We start from the raw sequence: 10,488 nt of genomic DNA on the forward strand, positions 1-10,488 counted from the left end.
CTAAATTTGAATTGTTATAGCAGCGATAGGAAATGAGCACACCCTCTAATGAGTCACTACCCACAACTTGAAAAACACTTTGCTAGAAACGTACATTCTTACAGATGAGCAACTTAAGTCCTGGCGTAGTCCAAGATATCATAGTATCTCGATGGCGAGGCTGGAGCCTCTCATCCACGAGTTGGTCTGTTTGTGTAGACTCACAAGTGACCTGGGCCTCAAGGCCGCCCCACGACAGGACTTGGTTCTGAAGTGTCTGTCATAAATGCTGGGGCAGAACTTTGGGAGAGAAAGCCAAGCTGGCTGCGGAGCAGCTGCTGGGATGAACGTTTGTTGCCATGGTAGCCTGGATCCAGTATAACGAGCGGTAGATGAAAGTCGTGTTCTCAACTTCTGAAGGCACACATCCTATCGTACATGGGGGAGGCAGCCTAACCAGCAGAGAGGAACTGTGTGGGAAGGGAGTGAGTTCAGATCCCAAGAGGCTGCTCCTTTGTCCAAACTAGTGTTTGCAATCTCCCTTCTCAGGTAGGGATGGGCTGCAATTGTAACACAGGTGCCAGAAGGTAGATGAAGGGCATTTGGGATTCTAATGTTCTGTTGGACAGTTCTGATGACGGAGGTTACGTGGGCTGGGAATGGATTTGTGTGCCATGGGAAGCCCCCTCCAAAGCTGAACTTTGCTTCCCTGCGCCATTCTGCTGCTTCAGGCAGTCTTTTGGAATGTACGGGGCTCTAGAACAAGAGCTAGATTCGGGTTCTAGATCTACGCCTTCCTCCCTGTGCAGCTTTGTGCAGACAGAACAATCTCCAAGCCTATTTCCACATCTGTGCAAAGGGAATAAAACCTACTTTGGAAGAATGTGAGGATTCAATGAGATAATCAGTGTATTGTATGTGCTGCCCAGTCAGCACTGGGGCCATCTAAATAAAACCTCAGAGATACTATTATAAACAATAACTGAGAGTTGAATAAAGGTATGTGCTAGATGAGAGGTTCTTAATCAGGCACATATTTTGTAAAATATTCATGTCCTGAGCCCACCTACTAAACTAGAATCTTTAAGGAGTGGGGTCTGAGCAGGTTTAGGCTCTGTGGAAGGCTAAATAATGGCCCTAAAATATCCATGTTCTAATCCTAGCCCACTGTGAATGTTACCTTCCATGGCAAAAAGGGACGTTACACACCTGATTAACTTAAGGATCTTGGATGGGGAAACGACCTGGATTGTCCTAGTGGGCCTCAAATATAATCAAAAGCATCCCTGCAGAGGGAGACAGAGTGAGATTTGACCACAAAGAGCATGATGGGAGCAGAGATTGAAGTGATGCACTTTGAAGAGGAAGGGGCAATAAACCAGGGATTACAGGTGAACACTAGAAGCAAAAAAACAAAAGCCAAGGAAATGAATTTTCCCTGAGAGCCTCCAGAAGGAATCAGCCCCACTGACACTTGGACTTTAGCCCAGTGAAACTGATTTCAAACTTCTGACCTCTAGAACTGTAAAAGAATAAATTTGTGTTATTTTTTTATTTTTTGGTGAGGAAGACTGGCAACAGACGTTAGCTCAGGGCTGATCTTCCTCACCAAAACAAAACCAAACCAAACACAGATTTACCAATCTTCCTCTTTTTTCTTGAGGAAGATTGTCCCTGAGCTAACATCTGTGCCCATCTTCCTTTATTTTGTGCGTGGGACACCACCACAACATGGCTTGATGAGCGGTGTGTAGGTCCATGCCTGGGATTGAACCCACAAACCCTGGGCTGCTGAGGTGGAGTACACGAACTTCACCACCACACCACCAGGCTGGCCCCTAAACCTCTGTTATTTTTAAGCTACTAAGCTTGTAGTAATTTGTTACAGCAGCAAGAGGAAACTAATACAAGCTCCTCAGATGATTCTGACATACACCCTCGCATAAGAATCACTGTGCTAGACAAAGGCAGAGGCTGCCAAACTTCATCACAGAAGTATTACAGACACACTGTTGCTCGCATATAGGGTCTAAGATCTTGGGAGCAGGTTACAGTTTCAGGGACTCGGCAGATTCGAGTTTCAACCAACTTCATTTCTAAACCATAGTATATCCTGGTTGAATGGAAGAATTGCTGAGAATACAAGTCCCATGACGAGACAGGAAATTTAAGTTGCAACCCACTGAGGCACCAAGATGTGAATTACTTTTGATGGTGGTCACTACTGTGCCAATAAGGAGAAAATCCATGGAGTTACATTGCTTCTGGCTTGAAGGTGGTAGTGCATGGAGTGGGAAGCTGCCTCACTGTGGGCAGGGCAAGGGGTCAGCAGAAGGCAGAACACGCAGTGCCTGGCATGAGGGGTGTGCTCATTCTTATCAACCGTATCCAGGGTCTTGGTTATAGCAGTTTCTACCTGATGATGCATAGGCTGGCCTATTAGGTAGCATTGTAACCACTCCTCTTGAGAGTAGAGTCCCCTGCCTGAGGTTAGAGATCCAGCTAACCAGTTCCTCCTTGGCCCTGACCTTTGATCACACAGCACCTGAAGATCCTTACTTTGTGAATAAATACAACTAAAACGCTCATGAGTGCACTGGGACAGACAGTGTAGGCTGCTTAATTGAAAGGGGTTTTCTTCCCCCTTTCTTTCCCTGTGATATTGTGGTTTATAATAAGAAACACATATTTGGTGTTCGTCTCCATTTCTGGCACAGAGCTCCAAAAACCTTTGGAATTTCCTAAGTGTGGAGAGCGAGTGTGGTGTCTTTTGTTATGTTGATGAGGCGGCTTTTGGAAAGCCCCTAGGTAACCTAAGGATCTGGGCTGGTTGCCAGGGGAACCGACCGTGAATAGAGGGTTGGAACTTTCAGTCCCATCCCTTGATTTCCAGGCAGAGGAAAAGGGCTAGAGGTTGAATTGATCGCCAATGGCCAAGGATTTAATCAGCCATTCCTACGTAATGAAACCTCCATAAAAATCCAAAAAGGAGAGGGGTCAGAGAGCTTCCGGGTTGGTGAACACATGGAGATTTGGGGAGAGTGGCACACCTGGAGAGGGCATGGAAGCTCCACTCTTTCCCCACCTTTCCCTGTGCATCTCTTCCATCTGGCCGTTCCTGAGTTATATCCTTTTATAATAAACCAGTGATCTAGTTAGTAAACTGTTTCTCTGAGTTCTATGAGCTGCTCTAGCAAATTAATCAAACCCAAGGAGGGAGTCGTCCAAAAATCCCATCTTCTAAGCCAGTCTGGTCTGATCTATCAGAGCAGGTGACAACCTGGACCTGCAATCGGCAGCTGAAGTGGAACAGGAAGTGGGGAAGGGGTAGTCTTGTAGGACTGAGGCCTTAACTTGTGGGATCTGACACTATTTCTAGGTAGATAGAGTCAGAATTGAATTGAATTATAGGATACCTAGCTGGTATGGAATTGCTTGGTGGTGTGGGAAAAACCCCATACACATTGGAATTGGGTCCCAGAATCCTGATTTCCCACCCTCTTCCCACCCTCTTCTTCTCTTCCCACCCTCTTCTTCCCTCATAAGAGAACCTTGACTTTAATCAGGAATGGCACGGCATACCCCTAGGAGCTATAACCTGATTGGGCTAAATAATCAAGATAAAGGCTCATTCCCCTTGCAGATATTTGTTTAGCAGTGAGCAGGTGATATGGTTCTGTTCAATGAGATTTAAGGCGAAATTGGGAGGGGGCTTCTGTATTTTCCCTCTTTTCAAAAAAAGGCATATAAGGCCAGCCCCTTTTCTCCCTCCCTTTGGGTGTGGTGGTGTGACACTGTGATTCCGTGAGCTGTGGCAGCCATCTTGTGACCATGAGGAAATAACACTAAGGATGCTGACAGTAGCGGGGTAAAAACAGATAAGCCTAGATCCCTGATTACTTCATTGTGTTTCCTGAATTGACCCTGAAACCACTTGCATCTAGATTTCATGTTTAGTGAGATGTTAAGGGTTCTCATTTTTTAAGGGAGGCATTTTTTTTTTTAAAGGGAATGCTTTTTTTGTAGGTAAAATCATTCAAAATGATTTAGGCTTAAAGAAATTTTACTTTTAGAAGAAAGTCTGTGACTATAATTTGCATCTATAAGAACACACCAGGTTATATGTCAGCTTTTCTTTGGATTAATAGCCAAATTTGTATAAACCAGAAACAATAATACCTTTGTTAACTATTTTTCTTTGGCTCCCTCAAGGCCCAAAAGACCGGAGTCTGATTCTGTTTCTCTTTGAAGTCCCACTGGCACTTCTGCAAAGAAGTGATTTGAACAAAACGTAGTACAAAGAAGCTTGATTCAAAGCAGACAGCAGAGTCTCTTACTTCTCACCCATACTTAGGAATGGCTCCTCCTCCCTTAATTCTGTTCCAGGGGCCGAGGGGCAGGGAAGATGTCCTGAAGCGAGCACCGGATGCAGGAGACATGGGTTCTAGCCCTGGCACTGCAGAAATACAGCTTGCTCGTGGGTAAGCAGTTTCCTCTCTCTGGGCCTCAGGACTGCCATCTATAGGAGAGGATTGGAGCGGCGTCTAATACCTTGCTATTCAAGGTGTAGTCTGTGGAAAGCTTCACCTGGGAGCTGGTAAGCAATGCAGAACCTCAGGGCCTGCTCCAGACCTAGACTCAGAGTCTGCCTTTTAACAGAACCCCCTGTGCGTATGCACATTAACGTTTAAGAAGCACGAGTCTAATACTTCTTCCAGGTCTGGGTGCTGCTGCTTCTCCGCTGAGCCAGCATCTGATCGCCTGGATGTGCGCGCCCTCTACTGGCTCGGAAATTAAACTTTCTTTAGGAAGCACTTCTGTTCCATCTTCGTCTGCTGGTTTTAAGGTTTTCAAATGGGGCTTGAAGCTCCAGCACCTAAACAAGGCCATAGGGATGACTAGAGCTTGTGTATGGGGCCCTGAGTCTCCTCCCGTGTTTTGGAAAGCTGAAGGACATCTAATGCTGGAGCAGAGGGGCCCATGCCCTCTGCAGCCTGGAAGACTCTCTGGCTCCCAATTGCCATGTAGTCCACTTTCCCAATGTCTCATCCTGCTTTAACAAAAAAGCAGGGAGTAGAGGAACAGCACCTGGGTGGGAGACTGATGACGGGGTTCTTGTGGCTCAGTCACTAGCCAGCTCTGAGACCTTCAGCAAATAAATGACTACCTGTTAGCCCAGTTCCCTCCTCTGCCAGTTGATGAGTAGGGCACGGAGATGAGAACAGAATGACCTCTCAGGACTGATGTGAAAGGTCAAAGATGATAATGAATGTGAAAGCTCTTTGAAAACCTGAACTATTTCACAAAAGTGAAGGTGTGTGTTTTCCTGATGCTGCTCGTGTAACCAGCTGCTCTGGTGCAGACCTGGTCAATTTCAGCCCCACCCTAGACTGGCTGTGCTGTTGATTGGCTCTTAATCGTCATTATTTGCCTAGATGAGGGTTTCTCAACCTTGGCACTGACATTTGGGCCTGGATAACTCTTGGAGGGGGCCGACCTGTGCATTGTAACTGTGACTGCAGCATCCCTGGCCTCGACCCACTAGATGCCAGCAGCATTTCCCCCATGCCCCCAAACACATACACAGTCATGACAATAAAAAATGCCTCCAGACACTGCCAAACGTCCTCCGCAGGGGTGGGCAAAATTGCCCCCAGCTGAGAATTGCTCTAGGTTCAGTCTTCTCAATCTTTCTAGACAATGGAAAATACTGGTCATGAATTTCTATCTATAGTCATGCGTCGTTTAATGACAGAGATACGTTCTGAGAAATTCATCATTAGGCAATTTCATTGTGGTTGTGAATGTCATAGAGTGTACCAAAGGGGAACAAAATTTACCACCTCAAAATGTGTCTCTTTAACATGAGGATTATTTTAGGCTGATTATTTTTAAGAAACAAGAGACTCAGTCTTTCTTGTTACCTCCCCCTTAACTGCCTAAAATAATTTAGATTAAAAAACCTGGGGGCTGGCCCCATGGCCAAGTGTTTAAGTTTGTGCACTCTTCTTCGGTGGCCCAGGGTTTCACCGGTTTGGATCCTGGGCGCAGACATGGCACCCCTCATTAGGCCACGCTGAGGCGGCGTCCCACATGCCACAACTAGAAGGACCCACAACTAAAATATACAACTATGTGCTGGGGGGGTTGGGGGAGAAAATGCAGAAAACAAAACAAAACAAAACCTGTCTCAGGAGGCGCGTTATCACCCTAGCATAACATGAACTAGGTGGCAGACAGGGAAGAACCTAGAAAAGCCTGCTCATTGGGCTCCCCTCTGTATTCTTCTGTTTCACTGTGGCCAAAACACTTGTTTTCCAAACATTTGCTCCTTTCCACCTCCCTGTGAATTGCCTTCCTTCCCTTTGAAGTCCCTGACTCTCCCAACCAACCCCCAATATCTTCTTCTGTCTTTAGCTGAGGATGGTATTTAAGGGAGGGCTTTGGCCATTTTGATGAGTTACTTGGTTTTCCTGGGTTTCTCCCATGTATACATCTTATTAAACTTTTCTTCTTCCTGTTAATCTGCCTCATGTCAATTTAATTCTTAGATCAGCCAGAAGAACCTAGAAAAGTAGAGGAAAATTTCTTCCTTCCCTATAGTACTTACACAAACCTAGACGGTATAGTTGACTACACACCTGGGCGATATGGTACTAACCTTGTGGGACCACCATTGCATATGCAGTCCATCACTGAAAGAAATGTTGTTATTCAACACATGACTGTGAAGTGAAAGATCCATTGTTTCTATCCCCAGAGCACTAACAGAGAGGAGGCAGGTGGGGGGGTAGGAAGGATAATATAAGGGAATAGCAGCAAAGAGGAGACAATCTAGTTAAGCAAGGGTGTAACCATTCTACTGTTTTGTAGCACTTTTACAATTTAGAGATCACTTGCCTCAGTCTCCCAATGACTCAGGTTGGGCGGCATTCTAGTCACAGACTGAGGAAATCCATGCACAGAGAGGTTGTCACTTGCTCACCATGCCTGGTCCACAAGGGCTGAAACTGTGGACACAGTGTTTACAAGCAAGACACAACTTCACAGAGGAACGAGCCTTGAGCTGGGTCATGGGAGGTGTGGAGGGGGATGTTCCACCATCACCGATTTTCAGCTTTTCTACCACACACACGATGGATAACATTGACCATAACGACATATCCAAGAGGCATACTACGAGATTTAGATGTAATCCCAACCCCATTCCTTTCCTCCAGGAAGGCAAAGAAAGCACTTCAGTAATTCATAAATGTCAAAATTCTTACCAATCACTCAGGGTGTGTGTGTGTGTGTGCTTGCACACATGTTTAATCACTCAGGGTAAATATGTGTGTGCACATGCATATTTAATTACTCAGAGTTGTGTGTGCGTGCACAAGTGTGTTTTGAGGGTGCTGTGGCATAGGTGAGAGAAAGTAGCTGATTCTCAAATTCCATCTCCCTTCTAGCTCTACCTTTTCTCTCCTGCTCAAGGAAGCAGAACATACATGAAAGTATTGTTAGTATCCTCAAACTTCTTGTGACAACTCACACCTAATTATGCCTCCCCCAGGGTGTTGCAACTCTTGACCTGAATCTCCTGTTCTATGAGGAGCAGACAATAGAAGCCACACAGGCGTGGTGGTTGAAACAGTACTTCTCTGGGCACAACTCAGGGGATGGGGGCGGGGGGGGGGCCCAGCAACCATTCGCATTCTGTTCTATGAAAATAGCAATCCTGAAGTTATCTGACACAGCAGCAAAGGTTATGGGTACTGTCACAGACAACATGTACTAAGGAATGGGTCCAAATTCCAGAAGCTCTCAAAGGCAGGCGGAGTTAACATTTAAGAGCCCATGGGTCACAAGGGTGGGTTTTGCAGTCGGGCAAACCGGGCTTGAATGCCTCTTCTGCCTTTGTGTGCCCTTGGCAATTTAACTCTCAATCTTTCAGCCTCCTCTTCTCCAAAATGGGTGGTAGTGAGGATTGACTGAAAACGTGTATTGATGTACAGAGCGCTTAAGATAGCACCAACACATGGCACAAACACACACTTGGACACACTGACAAATTAACATTCTGACTGTATAATTTCACACTCCGGGGATTAACTACCTTTCCAAATGAGCCACACATTGAGGCCAATGATACCTTTTGAATGATCAGCGAGTCCTAACGTTCCTCCAAGCTTGGCTAACAATGGGCCTTTTACATGTTCCTGCTCCACTCAGTTTTAAATGATGGTGCACTGTGCATTCTGACAACTATTCTTTATGGGCCTGTTCTGTGGCAGGCGCTGTTCTGTACATTATTTTCCTTCATTTGATTGGCAAAGGCCTTAGGCTCCAGGCAGTGTGATGGACAGAACTGCCCGAATTCTGCCTGAATTGCAAAACCTTGATTTAGATGCCACGTTTCTTGGTAGAACTGGTGAGTCATTTCAGCTCTGAACCTTAGTTTTCACCTCTAAAATTCAGAGGCTGGTAGAATAGGAAAAATGAGAAGCCAGCAGGGGCAGCTTGCGATGGGTCTTATCCATGAGAGAAAGGAGTTAGCACTTTCAAGTGCAGTGGGAAAGTACCTTACTCTTTGCAGAGTTTGAAGCAAGAATGTTTATGTGATCAGAAATATGTTTTAAAACCATCTCTTGGCTACTCTCCGGAGAGCGTTGGATAAGAGGGCTGTGTAAAGCTCTCAGCACTGAAATACTCCCAAATCTTCTATCTGAGCCCAGACCTACTCTCTCAGCCAACTGTCTACTTGGCACATCCTCTTGGTGTCAAGAAGGTATATCTGACTTACTATGAGCAAAGCAGATTTTGAATATTCACCTAGCCCCCACCTCAGAAAAGTTAAAAATTTAGGTGCCATCCGTGTGTCCCCCTTTCCTTCACCATCCACATGCAATCCATCACCAAATGTTGCTGGCTTTCCAAACGAGGAAGGTCTCCATTGCCTCCACCCTAGTGTGACCTACAACTGTCCTCTGCTCTGGGCCTGCACAGCTCTAACTGCCCTTCTGGCTCCCAATCCATTTGCCATGAAGTGATCTTTAAAACTCTGTCTGATTATTGCACCCCTATGTTCATCGCAGCATTATTTACAATAGCCAAGACGTGGAACCAACCTACAGGCCCAGAAATTGATGATTGGATAAAGAAGATATGGTATATATACACAATGGAATACTACTCAGCCATAAAAAAAGACAAAATTGGCCCATTCGCAGCAACGTGGACGGACCTCGAGGGTATTATGTTAAGCGAAATAAGCCAGTCAGAGAAAGACGAACTCTATATTCCACTCATAGGTGGAAGTTAACATATTGACAAGGAGATCTGATCGGTGGTTACCAGGGAAAAGGGGGGGTGGGGGGAGGGCACAAAGGGGGAAGTGGTGTACCCACAACATGACTAACAATAATGTACAACTGAAATCTCACAAGGTTGTAATCTATCATAACATTAATAAAAAAAAAAATCTGTCTGATTATGTCCCTCCTAAAGTGTAAAATTCTTTGTCTTCCTTTTGCTCTTTAGTGTAAATTTCTTACCTCATGAGGTCCTGCATGATGGGCTCCTCTCTCCTCCATTGACACGTTGCTCACCAGACCCAACTATACAGATTTCTTTCTTTTCCTTAAACACACTGAGCTCCTTCCAGTGTCTGGGCCTTTGTGTTGCTGTGCTCTCTGTTGGGAACACATCCCCCTCAGCTCTTGGCATGGTGGCAACTTCTCATTCTTTGGTTCAGAGAGAAATCCCTGATTGCTCTGGCTAAAGTAGCCTCCCCTAGTTATTTATCACCCTTTTACTTTCTTCAATGCAGTTATCACAACCAACTATTTTGTTTACTTGTTGTAGCAGGTAGACTCTAAGGTGGAGCCCGTGATCCCCATCTGTGGTATGCATGCCCTTGAGTGATCTCCTCCTCTGAGTATGGGTGGGACCTGTGACTGCTTCAAGGAACTGGATGCTGCCAATGTCCATGTGGGCTTGGATGTGGATCCTTCCCCAGTCGAGCCTCAAATGAGAACCCAGCCCTGGCAAGCCTGATTGCATTCTTGCAAAGGACCCAGCTAACCTGTGCCTGAACTCCCAACACAATGAAAACTTGAGATAATAAACATGTGTTCTTTTAAGACTATAGTTCATGGTAAAATGTTACACAGCAACAGGTAACTACTACACTTGTTACATGACTGGCATTAGAAAGGAAACTTCAGGAGGCCAGGGACCTTTTCATTCTTCATTACTGAAGCCTCAGAACCCAGCTGGGTAGATAGCAGACAGATAACAGCAGACACTTTCATGAAAGAAAGAAACATTCAATAAACTGTTAATATTAATACCCCCAATATTGGCAGGAACAGGCAGTCCTTATTTTCTAATAGAGGTGATGCCACCTTTAGTGACAGCTGTGGCTGATGGTCATGGGATGCAGAAAAGTTTCCAAATTAAGGTCTGTAAGTCCTCCAGTGGCAAGCAGCAAGCATTTGTTTTTGTCTGCCCTACATATATTTCCTT

The sequence above is a fragment of the Equus asinus genome, chromosome 14, assembly GCF_041296235.1.
Source record: "Equus asinus isolate D_3611 breed Donkey chromosome 14, EquAss-T2T_v2, whole genome shotgun sequence".
NCBI lineage: Eukaryota > Metazoa > Chordata > Mammalia > Perissodactyla > Equidae > Equus > Equus asinus.